Source organism: Cervus elaphus, chromosome 31 (genome assembly GCF_910594005.1).
Source record: "Cervus elaphus chromosome 31, mCerEla1.1, whole genome shotgun sequence".
In the NCBI taxonomy this organism is placed as follows: Eukaryota; Metazoa; Chordata; class Mammalia; order Artiodactyla; family Cervidae; genus Cervus; species Cervus elaphus.
In genome coordinates this window covers 45475999-45491223 of record NC_057845.1, presented here as the reverse complement: position 1 = coordinate 45491223, position 15225 = coordinate 45475999, and the positions used below count along the sequence as shown (strand labels likewise).

Below are 15225 nucleotides of genomic sequence, written 5' to 3'. Positions count from 1 at the left end.
GCCACAGTCATCAAGACAGTATGGTACTGGCACAAAGACAGAAATATAGATCAATGGAACAGAATAGAAAGACCAGAGATAAATCCATGTACCTATGGACACCTTATCTTCAAAAAAGGAGGCAAGGATATACAATGGAAAAAAGACAACCTCTTTAACAAGTGGTGCTGGGAAAACTGGTCAACCACTTGTAGAAGAATGAAACTAGAACACTTTCTAACACCATACACAAAAATAAACTCAAAATGGATTAAAGATCTAAATGTAAGACCAGAAACTATAAAACTCCTAGAGGAGAATATAAGCAAAACACTCTCCAACATAAATCACAGCAGGATCCTCTATGACCCACCTCCCAGAATATTGGAAATAAAAGCAAAACTAAACAAATGGGACCTAATGAAACTTAAAAGCTTTTGCACAACAAAGGAAACTATAAGCAAGGTGAAAAGACAGCCCTCAGAATGGGAGAAAATAATAGCAAACAAGGCAACAGACAAAGGATTAATCTCAAAAATATACAAGCAATTCCTGCAGCTCAATTCCAGAAAAATAAATGACCCAATCAAAACATGGGCCAGAGAACTAAACAGACATTTCTCCAAAGAAGACATACAGATGGCTAACAAACACATGAAAAGATGCTCAACATCACTCATTATCAGAGAAATGCAAATCAAAACCACAATGAGGTACCATTACACACCAGTCAGAATGGCTGCTATCCAAAAGTCTACAAGCAATAAATGCTGGAGAGGCTGTGGAGAAAAGGGAACCCTCTTACACTGTTGGTGGGAATGCAAACTAGTACAGCCACTATGGAGAACAGTGTGGAGATTTCTTAAAAAACTGGAAATAGAACTGCCATATGACCCAGCAATCCCACTTCTGGACATACACACTGAGGAAACCAGATCTGAAAGAGACACGTGCACCCCAATGTTCATCGCAGCACTGTTTATAATAGCCAGGACATGGAAGCAACCTAGATGCCCATCAGCAGATGAATGGATAAGGAAGCTGTGGTACATAAACACCATGGAATATTACTCAGCCATTAAAAAGAATTCATTTGAATCAGTCCTAATGAGATGGATGAAACTGGAGCCCCTTATACAGAGTGAAGTAAGCCAGAAAGATAAAGACCAATACAGCATACTAACACATATATATGGAATTTAGAAAGATGGTAACAATAACCCTATATGCAAAACAGAAAAAGAGACACAGATGTACAGAACAGACTTTTGGACTCTGTGGGAGAAGGCGAGGGTAGGATGTTCTGAGAGAACAGCATTGAAACAAGTATACTATCTATAGTGAAACAGATCACCAGCCCAGGTGGGATGCATGAGACAAGTGCTCGGGGCTGGTGCACTGGGAAGACCCAGAGGGATGGGATGGGGAGGGAGGTGGGAGGGGGGATCGGGATGGGGAACACATGTAAATCCATGTCTGATTCATGTCAATGTATGACAAAAACCACTACAATACTGTAAAGTAATTAGCCTCCAACTAATAAAAATAAATGAAAAAAACAAGATATTCCCACAGGAAATGAAATCCCTTCGTCTTCCTTCAAAGTAGTCAACTTACTGATTCCACAACTATTTAGCAAGAGAACAAGCAGATTAACTTGAGCATTCCTTTCCTCTTGGACTCCTTTAGAAAGTTGTAGAGCATTATGTTCCTTTTGTATTTCAGCAGTTTTGTTAGTAGGCTTCTTTTTTTTTTTTTTTCCTAAGCTGATCATTATAGATAAACATAAAATCTCTAAATAGATTTTCCTAGTCAGTTAACCATATTCTTGGGGGAAAACATAAGGTAGAATCATTATTAAAAAGCATTCTCAGTAATACACATCTTTATTATGTCAGTCTTTTGCCAAAAAAAAATAAGATTGATAGTAAAATCCGGTTAATTTTTTTCTTCACAGAATCAAGCCATCTGCCTCAAAATACACCACCAGCCTCTGTTAGATGAATTCACACATTTTAAAGCCCCGGAGTAACCATTTGAATGGAAATTGGACACTTCTTGTCATTTAGGAAGCTTTTTTAGACTGGAAGGGCTTCTCGTTTGTTCAATTAAATGTGTGTGTATGCAATACACTTTATGAAATTTATCCCAAAACAGTGAGGGCTGAAATAATATTTGAAACAGATGGCACAGCTGCTGTACTTCAAGAGCTACCCATCGACATAGATGGAGATGATGAGGGAACTCTGAAGCGCAAGTCAAAATATTGTTCAATCAAGACTGTCAACCGCGACCATCAGAGATGCTTCCGCCCCTTCCCTAATGGAAGTGTGTGGAAAGCGCGCAGATTTAGTCAAATGGAGCTTATATACTTCCCTGGATGAATTCTTTTCTTCTCAGTTGAGCTTTAAAGTTTGAAAATGCTAGATCTGCCACCTCACAGTTTTCTCTCTCTTGAATACTATTTGAAAACAGCTACACACTGCAAGTGTCCTTCCCAAAGGAATGTCGGCTAGAGTTGTGTGCATAGCAGAGAAAGTGAAATACAGTGTTTGGGGCTGAAGGGGCTGACAGGGAAGGGACCATAGAGATAGTTCCCATGGCTCCAGATCTGTAAGAAAGGAAACAAAGGCCAAAGAAGGTTAAGAGACATCACTGGCTTCCTATAGAACTGCTCCCTTCAGACGCATTCCAGGGAAACTTTCACTACAGTCACTGCTTAATAAAATGAAAAGAAACTTTGGGTACTTCCGAATTTTACTTTATCTCATTTTGTTTTAAGAGTGTCACATCTTTTTGAAAAAGTCATAATTTTTATAAGGCAGACTTGGAACAACAAAGCAGACAAAAAGATGGAGTTTTCTTAAAATTGCTTTAAGGTAAAAAATTTTCATAAAAATGGGAGTATGTATATTTTAATTTCTATAAACAATGTGTATGTTAGGATATTTGGCTAAGTTTTTCATTTTACATTAATCACATGCAAAATTCTTGAATTCAGAATTCTTGAATAGGTGAAATACACCAGAGCAAACACACATACACACACAAAGCATAAACAGAGACTTAGGAGGAAAATATTTCGACAGTCATAGCAACAATTCTTTTTAAATGCAGCGATGTCTGGGGTTTGAAAGTTCACACATTTCCCTCTCACTTGTGGTTTTATAGACATGAGTGTTGAAAGCAGATGCCTATAGTTTATTTCAGGGAGATCCCTGAGCTGCTGAAAATGACAAATCTCAGCAATCACATTTAGGCTCCCATATTCCTCTACATTGAAAAGAAATGGATAAAACCCTTAACAAGAGAAGCCGCAAGTAACTAAGTTTATCCATCATCTTCTCTGCAGCAAGAGCTAATGAAACCAAAATGAAACCATGTCCATCTTCACAGGAACGTTCCCCAAAAGACTATGGTCCTGTACTTCAGTGGAGCCCTCCTGGAGAGAGCAGATTGATTTTCTAAAACATCCTTGGTTATTCCAGGGACAGAATACAGTCACAGTCTGACATGTCAACCTTCTACCGCATTTCTAAGCCAATCTATACAGCTGGAACAAAGGAAGAATTAGGGCAACTTCAGGTCACCTCAGTAGAAAGCCTATTTAGGCCTGAACTACCCCACCAATTGGTTTATTTACCACCTTTGCCTCACCAATTATTTCACTGTGGCTCTTGCAAATACACGGCTGTAACCCAGTCTTTTTTTTCCTGTAAGTCAGAGCAGTAGCTCCTAAAAAGCAATAACTGCACATAACTAACAGACACATACCCGTGCTAGGGTGGTGGGGGGGGGGTGGTCTCCCCAGAATAAGGCTCCACTTCTATATCTTTTGCTCTCAGAGGAAACAAAGAAAGTTCCCATTGCTCCGAGAAGTTCCAGCCTCCCTGTTGCCATTACATAACCTTTTTGACAAGACTTTGTAAAGAATTTTAAAATTAGAAAAGCTCAAACACATTGATCTTAAAACTACTTTTAAGTTACTGACATTTCCTTTCTCACATAATAAGTGGTGAAAGCCTGTCAATAGCTCAAGAGTGTTTCTCTTTCTTTGATGCAGTCTTGTGTTAAAAAAAAAAACACTGAAATTCATTTCTATAAAGTTTTATATTAGGATGTGTGAGTCACTCACACAAACATACACATTTGTTCTTATAGAACCGCTAACTGGAAAACAGAGAGAAAAGGAGACTTGGGAACAGTCAGTTCAGCAAACCTATCCCTCAAGCATTTTTAGCATTTCTTTCTTCCATGGGTGGAGTAGAAGATCTTCCCTAGGGCACCAAAGAGAGCTAATCGACCCCATATTCACTCCTAGAAGCTCTCACCGGATGGGCAGGGAACTCATCCTAAGGTAAGAGACCATACATGTATTCCATACCATGCGGGATCGTCTGCAACTCTTGCTACAAGACATGGTCTGTTGCTGCTGCTGCTGCTAAGTCGCTTCAGTTGTGTCCGATTCTGTGCAACCCCATAGACGGCAGCCCACCAGGCTCCCCAGTCCCTGGGATTCTCCAGGGAAGAATACTGGAGTGGGTTGCCAGTTCCTTCTCCAGAGATGGTCGAGGATACTGAATTAAACAGCATTGTTCAAGGGGTGTGTATGTGTTAGTCACTCAGTCATGTCCAACTCCTTGCGACCCCATAAACTATACCCCACCAGGCTCCTCTGTCCAGGGGATTCTCCAGGCAAGAATACTGAAGTAGGTAGCCATTTCCTTCTCTAGGGGAGCATCCAGACTCAGGAATCGAACCTAGGTCTCCCACATTCCAGGAAGATTCTTTATTGTCTGAAGCACCAGGGAAGCCCATTGCTCAAGGTATCATGAGACTAACTATCTCTGAGAAGTCATGAGAAACTGAAGCATGAGTCATTCAGTCACATCGGACTCTTTGCGATCCTGTGGATTGTGGCCACCAGGCTCCTCTGTCCGTGGAATTCTCCAGACAAGAGTTCTGGACTGGGTAACCATTTGCTTCTCAAGGGGATCTTCCCTACCCAGGGATCAAACCCAGTCTCCTGCATCACAGGCAGATTCTTTATCATCTGAGCCTTCAGGAATGCCTAAATAAAAGAGTTTTGCACAAGGGCCTTTATAAGAAACAAAGAACAAGGCCCTTTATTAGGCTCTAAGGAAAGAATGAAGAGATAGATGAGTGGGTGTGTCCTTAATCTGTTTGATGAAAGGAAGAAAAACAAGAACCACTCACTATAGAGAAGAAAAATGCCATCAAAATGAGTGTGATAAATTCCCCAAACCCTTTGAAAGTCAGAGTGACATCAGAAGGGACTTCCCTGATTGTCCAGTGTCTAAGAGTCTGCCCTCCCAGTGCAGAGGGGCCAGGTTCCATCCCTGGTTAGGGAACTAGAGCCCACCTACCATACCTAAGTGTTCCCATACCACAACTAAAGCTTGCACATGCCACAACAAAGATCGGAGATGGTGTCTGCTGCAACTAAGATCAGATGCAGCTGAATAAAGTATTTACTAAAAAAGGACCAGAGCAGCAGGGATGGCTGCAACCACAATTTAAGCTTTCAAGCAAAATGCATAGGCCACCATATATAAGTAAAGCTGCTTCTTTTTTCTCTACAATGCATTTATAAGTCATTCAGTTCTATTTCTTAAAAGCAGGCAAACATTTCCCTTCACCGAGACTTTCTCTAACTTCTCCACAGACCCATGCTCCTTTCATACAGTAGCCTCCAAACTTACTTGTGATTATGACAAGTGGACTTTTCTACAGGCATATGACACCTCAACACAAATAAAAACACATCAACCACGTACAACAAACAGGTATATGAACTAAGTCAGACTATAGCTACTTAGGTCTGTTTTCTGAAAAAAACTGTGCATTTGCTCCATGACTTCTTCTTCTTCTTCTTCGTTTTTTGTTTTGTTTTGTTTTGTTTTGTTTCCATGGCTTCTTCTTCAGCCTCCATTTTCTAGCATAAAAAGATGTACCCTCCTCAGAGATAAAGCTCAGCCTTCCTGCCCAGAGATTCCCTTCTTTTAGGTCTAGTACACGATGAACACCACCATCTCACATGGAACTATGACCACCTTGTTCCTCAATCTATAGTTTCCACGTCAGGAATTGGCATATGCAATTTAGTAAGATTCAAATTCACTTGATTCTAATGTTCAGTTTTACACTGTGATTTCAAACCAACATAAGTTACCTGGGCCGAGTTATTTCATCTTAATTTCATATATGCTTTATACATCTTAAAAAGTATAAAATCACCCTCTTTTCTCCAGTGTAAACAAAAACTCCTCTTCCACCCCACACTCATACACACAATCTTGTAGAAGTTAACAAGTAAAGGGCTAGTTTAAAGTGTGCTTATGAATGGAAATCTAAAGCTAACTGAAAATAAATGAAAATTCTGTGATCAGGAAATTCATTTGGGATAATTCAATTCACAACCAGCACATTAAATAATTTCTTAAAAACAAACATCTCATTCCATCTTTCTAATCAATGCCATTCAGTCAAATGCATCATTGCATACATAAAAGAATTATTTTCCTCTATACATCTTCGATGTTTTTGACTTTTAAAACGGAAGACAATTTCTTGGCAGCAAATGGGTAAAGTTCCATATGGCTCCTGTCTATTTTTTATTTCTGTTGCAATTAGGATTCTTTCCCATAATAAAACCATGATGAGCCTGACAGTTTTCTGAAATCATAGCTGGTATTTTAAGAAAACTTACTCTTGGTTTTCTATCACTAGGCAGCATAACTCAAGCATAAATTGCTGATCAAAACTGGCCTAAAATTTTAACCATTTTCTTAGGCAATTGCTTTCCCCCAAAGTAGAGTTTAGCTTTAGGAAGTCCTCATATATAAAGGCAATGAGTCATAAATTTCTCCACACGTCAGAAAATAAAATAAACTATTTTCTACTAAAATTTATTTTTAAAATGTTTTCAAAGTGTATGGAAGATAAATTGGAGTAATTTAAAGGTAGAAAGTAGCTTGTAAGATATGTCAGTCCTGAGAATGTGAAAGAGACAAATATCATATTTAAAACTCTATTTTCAGAAAAGCTTTAAAATTCCAAGTTATCCCAAGACATTTGAATATGCTTCAATGACACAAAATTATTTTTTTTAGCCTTTCCACGTCTCTCCATCAGCTCTTTCTTGAATGAGTCTGATTATTATTAGTCATATTCATCCTCATGACTCAATTATAAATATTTTTTCAACAGATCAAGAAACTATACTCCAGGCAACATCTGCTAGTTTTCTTTGTGTTGTCCTTCAGACTTTTGTTTCTGAGACTACACACTCCTCTTTCCCTAAATCTCTTCAGCTTTTTTACTTCAGAGACATTTTTTTAATTGAGGTAACACTGGTTATAACATATATCTTCTTTATCCACTCATCCACTGATACACACTTAGGTTGTTTTCATATCTTGGCTATTGTAAATATTGCTGCAATAATCTTAGGGATGCGTATATCTTTTCAAACTAGTGTTTTCATATTCTTCAGGTAAGACCCAGAAGTGAAATAGCTGAATCATGTGATAGTTCTCTTCTTAATTCGGGGAGGAATCTCCTTACTGTGTACCATACTTGCGGTACCAAGTCACATTTACATTCCCAACAGTGTATGAGGGTTTCCTTGTCTATACCCTCTCCAATACTTGCAATTTCTTGCTATTTTATTAGTAGCCATTCTAACAGGCATAAGATGATATCTTACTATGGTTTTTATTTGAATTTTCCTAATTTTAGTGATATTGATCATCTTTTCATGTGTCTGTTGTTCACTTGTATTCAAACCCCCTGCCAGTTTTTTTTTTAATCAAATTGTCATTTTTGTTATTGAGTTACGTGAGTTATTCACATATTTTGGATATTAACCTTTACCAAATATACCATTTGTAAATACACTCCCCCACTCAGTAGGCTGACTTTTCATTTTGTTGATAGGTTCCTCTGTGCAGAAGTGTTTTTTAGTTTCATGTAGTCTCATTTGTTTATTTTCCCTTTTGTTTCCCTCGACTGAGAAGACAACGAGAAAGATATTGATAAAATGTCAGAAAGCATACTGCCTATGTTTCCTTCTAGGAATTTTATTATTTCAAGTTTTTAATAAATTTTGAGTTGATTTTTGTGCCTGGTGTGAGAGAGTGCTTTAGTTTCATTCTTTGGCATATGGCTGTCTAGATTTCCTCAACACTATTTATTGAAGAGACTATCATTTCCCTATTGTATGCGCTTTGCTCCTCTGTTATAAATTAATTGCCCGTATTTGTATGGGTTTATTTCTGGGATCTCAACTCTGTTCCATTGATTTCAGTGTCTATTTTTTTTTTTTTTGCCAATGCAAATCGCATTGATTACTATAACTTTTTAGAATAATTTGAAATCAGGGAGTGTGATACTTTTACCTTTGTTCTTTTTTTCTCTTTGGGGTCTTATGTGACTCCCTACAAATTTTAGGGTTTTTTACAAATTTTAGGGTTTTTTGTCTTATTTCTGTGAAAAATGTTCCTGGAATTTTGATAGGGATTACACTGAATCTGCAGATCGCTTTAGGTGATATGAATATTTTAACAATATTAATTCTTCCAAGCCATGAGCACAGAAAATCTCTCCATTTCTTTGTCTCTTCTTCAATTCCTTTCAACAATGTAAGTTTTCAGTGTACAGGTCTTTCACTTCCTTGGTTAAATTTATTCCTAGGTATTTTTTTTTTCTTTTTAATACAATTTTAAATGAATTGTTTTCTTGACTTCTCTTTCTGATAGCCCTTTATTACTGCATATAAATGCAACAAATTTCTGTGTATTAATCTTATAACCTAAAACTTCACTGAATTTGCTTATTAGCTCTAATAGTTTTTTGGTGGAGTACTTATGGTTTTCTATATATAGTACTGTTATTGGCAAAGAGGGACAGTTTTACTACTACCCTTCTAATTTAGTTGCCTTTTTTAATTTCTTTTTCTTATCTGATTTCTGTGGCTAGGAATACCAATACCACGTTGAATAAAAGTAGGGTTAGTGGACATCCTTGTCTTGTTCCTGATCCTAGAGGAAAAGCTTTCAGCTTTTTAAACAAAGAGTATGATGTTAGCTGTGAGTTGTCATATATTACCTTCTTACATTGAGGTGCATTCCTTCTATATCCATTTTATTGAGTTTTATCATAAATGGCTGTTAAATCTTGTCAAATGCTTTCAGTGCATCTATTGAGATGTTTGTGTGATTTTTATTTTTTGTTTTGTTAATATGGTGTATCATGTTGATTGATTTGTGGCTATTGAACCATCATCCTTGCATCCATGGATAGGTCCAATTAGACCATGGTTTATCATCCTTTTGATGTATTACTGTATTCAGTTTGCTAATATTTTGTTAATGATTTTTTGCATCTATGTTCATCAGAGACATTGGCCTGTAATTATCTATTTTGTGTTGCTTTTGTCTGCTTTTGGCATCAGTATGAATGCTAGCTTTGTAAAATATGTTAGGAAGTATTCCCTTCTCTTCAGGCTTTTGGAAGAGTTTGAGGACAGGTATTAATTATTCTTTGAATGTTTATTAGAATTTTCCTGCCAACCCATCTAATTTTGGCCATTTGGTTTGGGGAAAGTTTTAGATTACTGTTTTAATTTCCTTACTAATTATCAGTCTATTAAGATTTTCTGTTTCTCACAATTCAGTCTTAGAAGGTAGTATGATTCTAAGAATTCTTCCATTTATTCTAAGTTGTTCAATTTGATGGTGTATAGTTGTTCATAGGATTCTCTTTATAATTTTTTGTATTTCTGTGGTTTGCACTATAATTTTTTCTTCTTTAGTTTTTGACTTTATTTACCTGAGTCTCCTCTTATTTTTTTCTTAGTTAGTCAAGCTAAAGGCTTTATCATAATATAATATCTATTTTTGTCTCCTGTTACCGTTTTTGGCTTGATGGTCTGACATAAGTATGGCTACACCATAGTTCCTTCTGGCTGCTGTTTGCTTGGAGTATAATCTTTCATTCCTTTTCTTTGATCCTATATTTGTCTTCAGAACTGAGTCTCCCAGAGATAGAATAACACTAGGTCTTGTTTGTTTTCCTAATACAGCCGGTAACTATGTGGCTTCTGATTGATGAATTCAACCCACCTACACTTGGAGTAACTGTTGATGAATGAGACAGCACTGCCATTTTACCTTCTGTTTCCTGGTTGCTCTATACCTCCATTTTTCTTTTTCTTACGTTTCTATCTGCCATTTTAGTTTGGTGGTTTTCTAAGATGTTTTCTCAGTTCCTTTTTTTTTTTTTTATGTTTTGTGTCTCTGCTCTAGATTTATGTTTTGTGATTACTATGAAGTTTGTATATAAATTCTCATAAATAAAATAGTCCTTTTTACTTTGTGAGTTTATAACCAAACTGAAGTTGCTACGGTTATTCTTACTGACTTCTTTGCCTTTAACCTGTATGCTATAATTAAGTATTTAACAGCCTACTCTGATATAGAATTTCATTACTTTTGCCTTTTCATTTCAGGTAGAAGAGCTCCTTTCAACATTTCTTGTAAGGCAGATCTAGTGGTGATGAACTCCCTCAGCTTTTGTTTGTCTGAGAAAGCATTTATTTCTCCTTCAGATATGATAATACCTTTGCTGGATAAAGAATTCTTGCTGAACATTATCTTTCAGTATTTTTAATATATCATTCAACTCTATCCTGGCCTATAGGGTTTCTGCTGAGCTATCTGCTGATAGCCTAATGAGGGTTCCTTTGTAGGTCTCTGTCCTTTTCCCCTTGCTATCTTTAGAATTCTTTCTCACTCACTTTTGACAGTTCTAGTACAATGTGTCTTTGATAAAGTCTTTTTGTGTTGAGGTAATCAGGTGTTCTCTAAGCTTCATGGACTTATATATCTGGTTCCTTCCCCAGGTTTGGAACATTCTCAACTATTATTTAAATAAACTCTCTGCTTCCTTCTCCCTCTCTTCTCCATTTGTAATACCAATTATTCTTATGTTGAGCTTCCTAATGAAGTCATATAGTTCTCACAGAATCTCCTCAATTTTTTATATCATAGTTCTCTTTCCTCTTCTAACTGTATTTCTGTATTTCTATCTTTGAGCTCACTAACTCTGTCTTCCATATAGTCTGCTCTTACAATGCTTCTGAATGTGTTCTTCAACTCATTTATCAAGTTCTTCAGCTCCAAGATTTCAGTTTGGTTCTTTTTATAGAGAAAATCTCTATAGAAAATCTATATAAATCTATAGAAAATCTTTTTATAGAGAAAATCTGTTTGGTCAAGTATTTTTTCCACTCATTATCTTTGTTTCTAAGTTCACTGGATTTCCCTTCTGAGTTCTTTTGTAGCTCACTGAGTTTATTCATAACAGCTCTTGTGAATTCTCTATTAGTTCAATCACAATATTCCATGACTTTAAGTTCAGTTTATGGAGTTATAACATCTTCTTGTGACACCATGATACCATGTTTTTTCATGTGCTTGATGGTTGTTCCTCTACTGGTGCATCTGCGGTAACAAACACATTTCTCCTTTAGGCAAAGCTTTTTTTTACTTGATTCTGACAATTCACCATTAGTAAGTAAAGGCCTTTCTTTTGTTTTTCAGTCCATGGTGCTATAGCGCAAATTTCTGGTTTCTCTTACCCGAGCTGTGCTGTTCTGTGATAAGTCGCTTCAGTCGTTTCTGACTCTTTGCGACCCCGTGGACTGTAGCCCACCAGGCTCCTCTGTCCATGGAATTCTCCAGGCAAGGATATTGGAGTGAGTTGCCATTCCCCCTCCAGGGGATCTTCCCAACTCAGGGATCGAACCCACATCTCTTACGTCTCCTGCACTGGCGCGCAGGTTCTTTACCACTAGCGCCACCTGGGAAGCCCCAACCTGAGCTGACTCTGGTCATATTTAAGATCAGCACTTTCTATCATCTACCACCTCTGCCAGAGGTATTGCCCAGGGCCCCTGTTGCTGGCGCTGTGCCTCCTGGGTCTCCGGTGCCCTGCTGCTGCTGATGCCGCAGCTCTTGCTGGAACACAGGGATGGCTGGTGCTTCCCCCTCGACTGGGGTTGCGGCCTCTGACCGCACAGGCGGAAAGGGGCGAAGACGAGGGTGTCTCTGCTACCGCTGGGCTTGTCAGGTTCACAGGTGCCACTACCGCAGATCGGGGGGGCCAGAGACACAGGTGCTTCCCCAGCTGGAGGGGTAGGGTCACAGGCCGTGATGCTGCTGTCCGCTTCTCCGTGGCCATGGACACTGCTGTGGCCAGGAAGCCAGATTATGTGCATCGCGTCTTCTCCTGATCCTGGGTTCTCTGAGCTGGCCGGCTCAGCTGCTGTGGCTAGGGGTGCACTAGGGGTGCAATGACAGTCATTGCCTTCACTGTCCCCCCAGTTTTTCCTCCTCCATTTGCTTCAATACACCCACCTTTAGATATATGGATATGTGGAATTTTCCAGCATCCGAGTGTGTTGGGCAGCAGAACTTTTGGTGAGTTATGGACATTTTACTGATTGTAGCTTGAAATGAACACCTCATGCTGCCACAATGCTGATGTCCTGACTGATATTTCTCCAAAGCTTACAGTCAGAGTACTCTTCCAGACCCTAACCACCTTATTCTCAAATTATATAAATGATTATAATCAACAAATTTATCATAGATATATTAATAATAGTAATAAGCTCGCCTCCCCCCAAATCATTTTAATACAAAAGTAGGAAAATCACAACATGATGCTAAAGTCAAATTCAGTTTAATCTGAATTTTATTCAGTTGTATCTCAAGTTAAGCAGAACCTAAGTCTGAATTTTGTGTCCCAGAATTGCCTTATGTGCTTAAATGTCATCTACAAATTATTAACCTATGTTAACAAGAGACATAGATTTGAGTATCTAATTCCAGTCTAACATATGTAGACTTTATTATGGTGTTTTATTCAAAACAGAAGATCAATTACTATTGACTATTTTTTGGACATGAAAATTCTGAGGAGAAAACAAATTAATTCAGCATTACCTTACTTAGAATGATAGTAATTGATAACGACACACAAAGAATCCACATCTTGCACTGAGAAGATTTCTAGAGTAGTTAGAAGAAGCGAATGATAGTTTGAAGGGTGCTATTTAACTTTCCAGGGCCATTACACAATCTTCACGGTAGACAACACTAGAAGAGAGGGCATTAGTGTCAAGTCATGGATGAAGAGAGTATATGTAACATCGAATGAAAAGATGTTTAAATCTAATTGTCTTTCTCTTCCACAGAGTCCATCACAACATAGAGGCAAAAAAGCAGTATTTTTATTTATGAGGTTTTCAACTCCTGTCAGCAGAAAGAGCCTGGAAAGCTCTCAGATCAAGATGCTAATCTGACTCCAAAGAAGCTGATGCATTTTATCAAAGTTCTATGAGAAAGATAGCTTATGAATATGGCCAGATGGAGAGCTGCGTAACTTTGCAGGGGAGAAATTCACATGAGAATTACAATGAAAGGAGGGAAGAAACCCCTGCAAAGCTCTAACTTCCAACAGCTCCAAGCATAAATTTAACCAAATTAAAAACTTTTCATATGGGTGCAACTGAGCTAGCCATTAGTATAAAGAAATACATTACAGCAAAAGCGATTTGGAGGCATTGAAGTATTCCGAGAACATACCAACATGGGTGCAGATCATTTTTTTCCATTCAAAAGACTGTGTTTCCATTACTGCTTATTGCCATAGACTCAAATGGGAAAACAGTATTTGGATATTCCCTCTCAGGATTAACTTCAAGAGACTTTGCTAGGTAAAGGCAGAACGTTTACCGGAACATGCAGATCAGGTTGCAGACTTTTAATTTTAGTGGCAAATGGCAATGAATGAGATAAGCTACTCGAGAATCGATTTGTCAAATCCCCATATCCTAGGCAAAATGACACGAGCAGTGGGTCCAAGAGCAAGAACAGTGACTTCTAGCTGCTACAAGTTGGCCAGGAAGACATCCTCAGTGAAACAACCAAACTTCTCACCAATAGACGAACAAAAGACTGTCAAGGATAACAAAGCCCCCTGCCCATGATCTTTTTCTTTCTTTGGACCTCCTCTTCTTCACCATGTCCCACCTCACATATTTTCACCTCTAAAATTATCCTCCTTTACGTCTGCCAGCAAATTTTACCATAGAATCATTATTTCTACCAGGCCACACTGCCATTTCCAAATGTCTGCTACTCGGCTTCACTAAAATGAGGCATTTACAGCCTCACATTCAACATGTTCTAAAATCAAACCTTGGCCAGCTAAGCCAGTTCCCCCCTTAATTGTCATTATCTGTTAATGAATCACATTCTCCCAGGGACCCAGGTGAAATATTCCAACTATTTTTATCCTCTCCTTCTCATCCTAACCCAATCAATCCCTTGTCACAAAACCCACCGCCTCGGCAATGTTTCCCATCTAGATATGACACTATAAAAGTAAAGCTGAAGGTTGTTCCTTGTGAGACGTGGCCTAAACAAAGGAGGCTATGGAATGGTTGAAGAGGGATGTGCTTCACGGAACACAAGAGATAAGAAAAAAAGCAGGAGGCAGTTGGTAAGAAGAAAAGCACAGAGAGAAAAAATAAACTCAAGGAAATTATTTTTACTTCTTCTGGAGAAATTGACAAGTTTTCAAGAGCCTTGAAGTGCAAGTTGCCCACAGCTGAGGCAGGCAGCATCTAATGATATAGGTAATGGATCTCATAAGAATAGATCTCAGAGATCATGGTAGAGTATTGAGCAGGATTACAGCCAAACCAAGGAAGGTGGAAAATATAAGAGGCTCTCCTCCTGTTCAACCAAGAAAATCAAGCTGACTGAAGATAAAAATTATTTCAGCACTGCGGCTAACTGAAGTAGTATGTTTCAAGTTAATTAAATTGCTTGTAAATATAATTTTAAGTTAAGCACACTGGCCTTGAATTTCATAGGTGCCCGAAGGTCCGCAAGATAGAGAACCTCATCCAGATGTCATCACCTCATCTAGACAGGCTCAGTGCCCTTCTAACTATTCTCCTGCCAATTAATCTTTCTTCCCTTTCTTCCTCAGCCAGTTTTCCTTTCTAAAGTAATTGTTGACTAAGGCTCTATCGTTTTCTTAAAAAGCAACAGGTTCTTAATATGTCAATTTATTATTTTTAATATATGTTATATAAAAATAATGGACTTTGTCTAATATTCAAAACCTTTTACAAATCTGGTTCCAGCC

The 15225-nt window shown here is 38.0% G+C and overlaps 1 protein-coding gene across 1 annotated transcript in view; it reads right to left on the bottom strand.

Annotated features, from left to right (window-relative positions):
• The window catches only part of ZPLD1 (zona pellucida like domain containing 1), a 405680-nt gene that overhangs the window by 206804 nt on the left and 183651 nt on the right, over positions 1-15225 (bottom strand). The gene's annotated exons all lie outside the window — the stretch shown is intronic.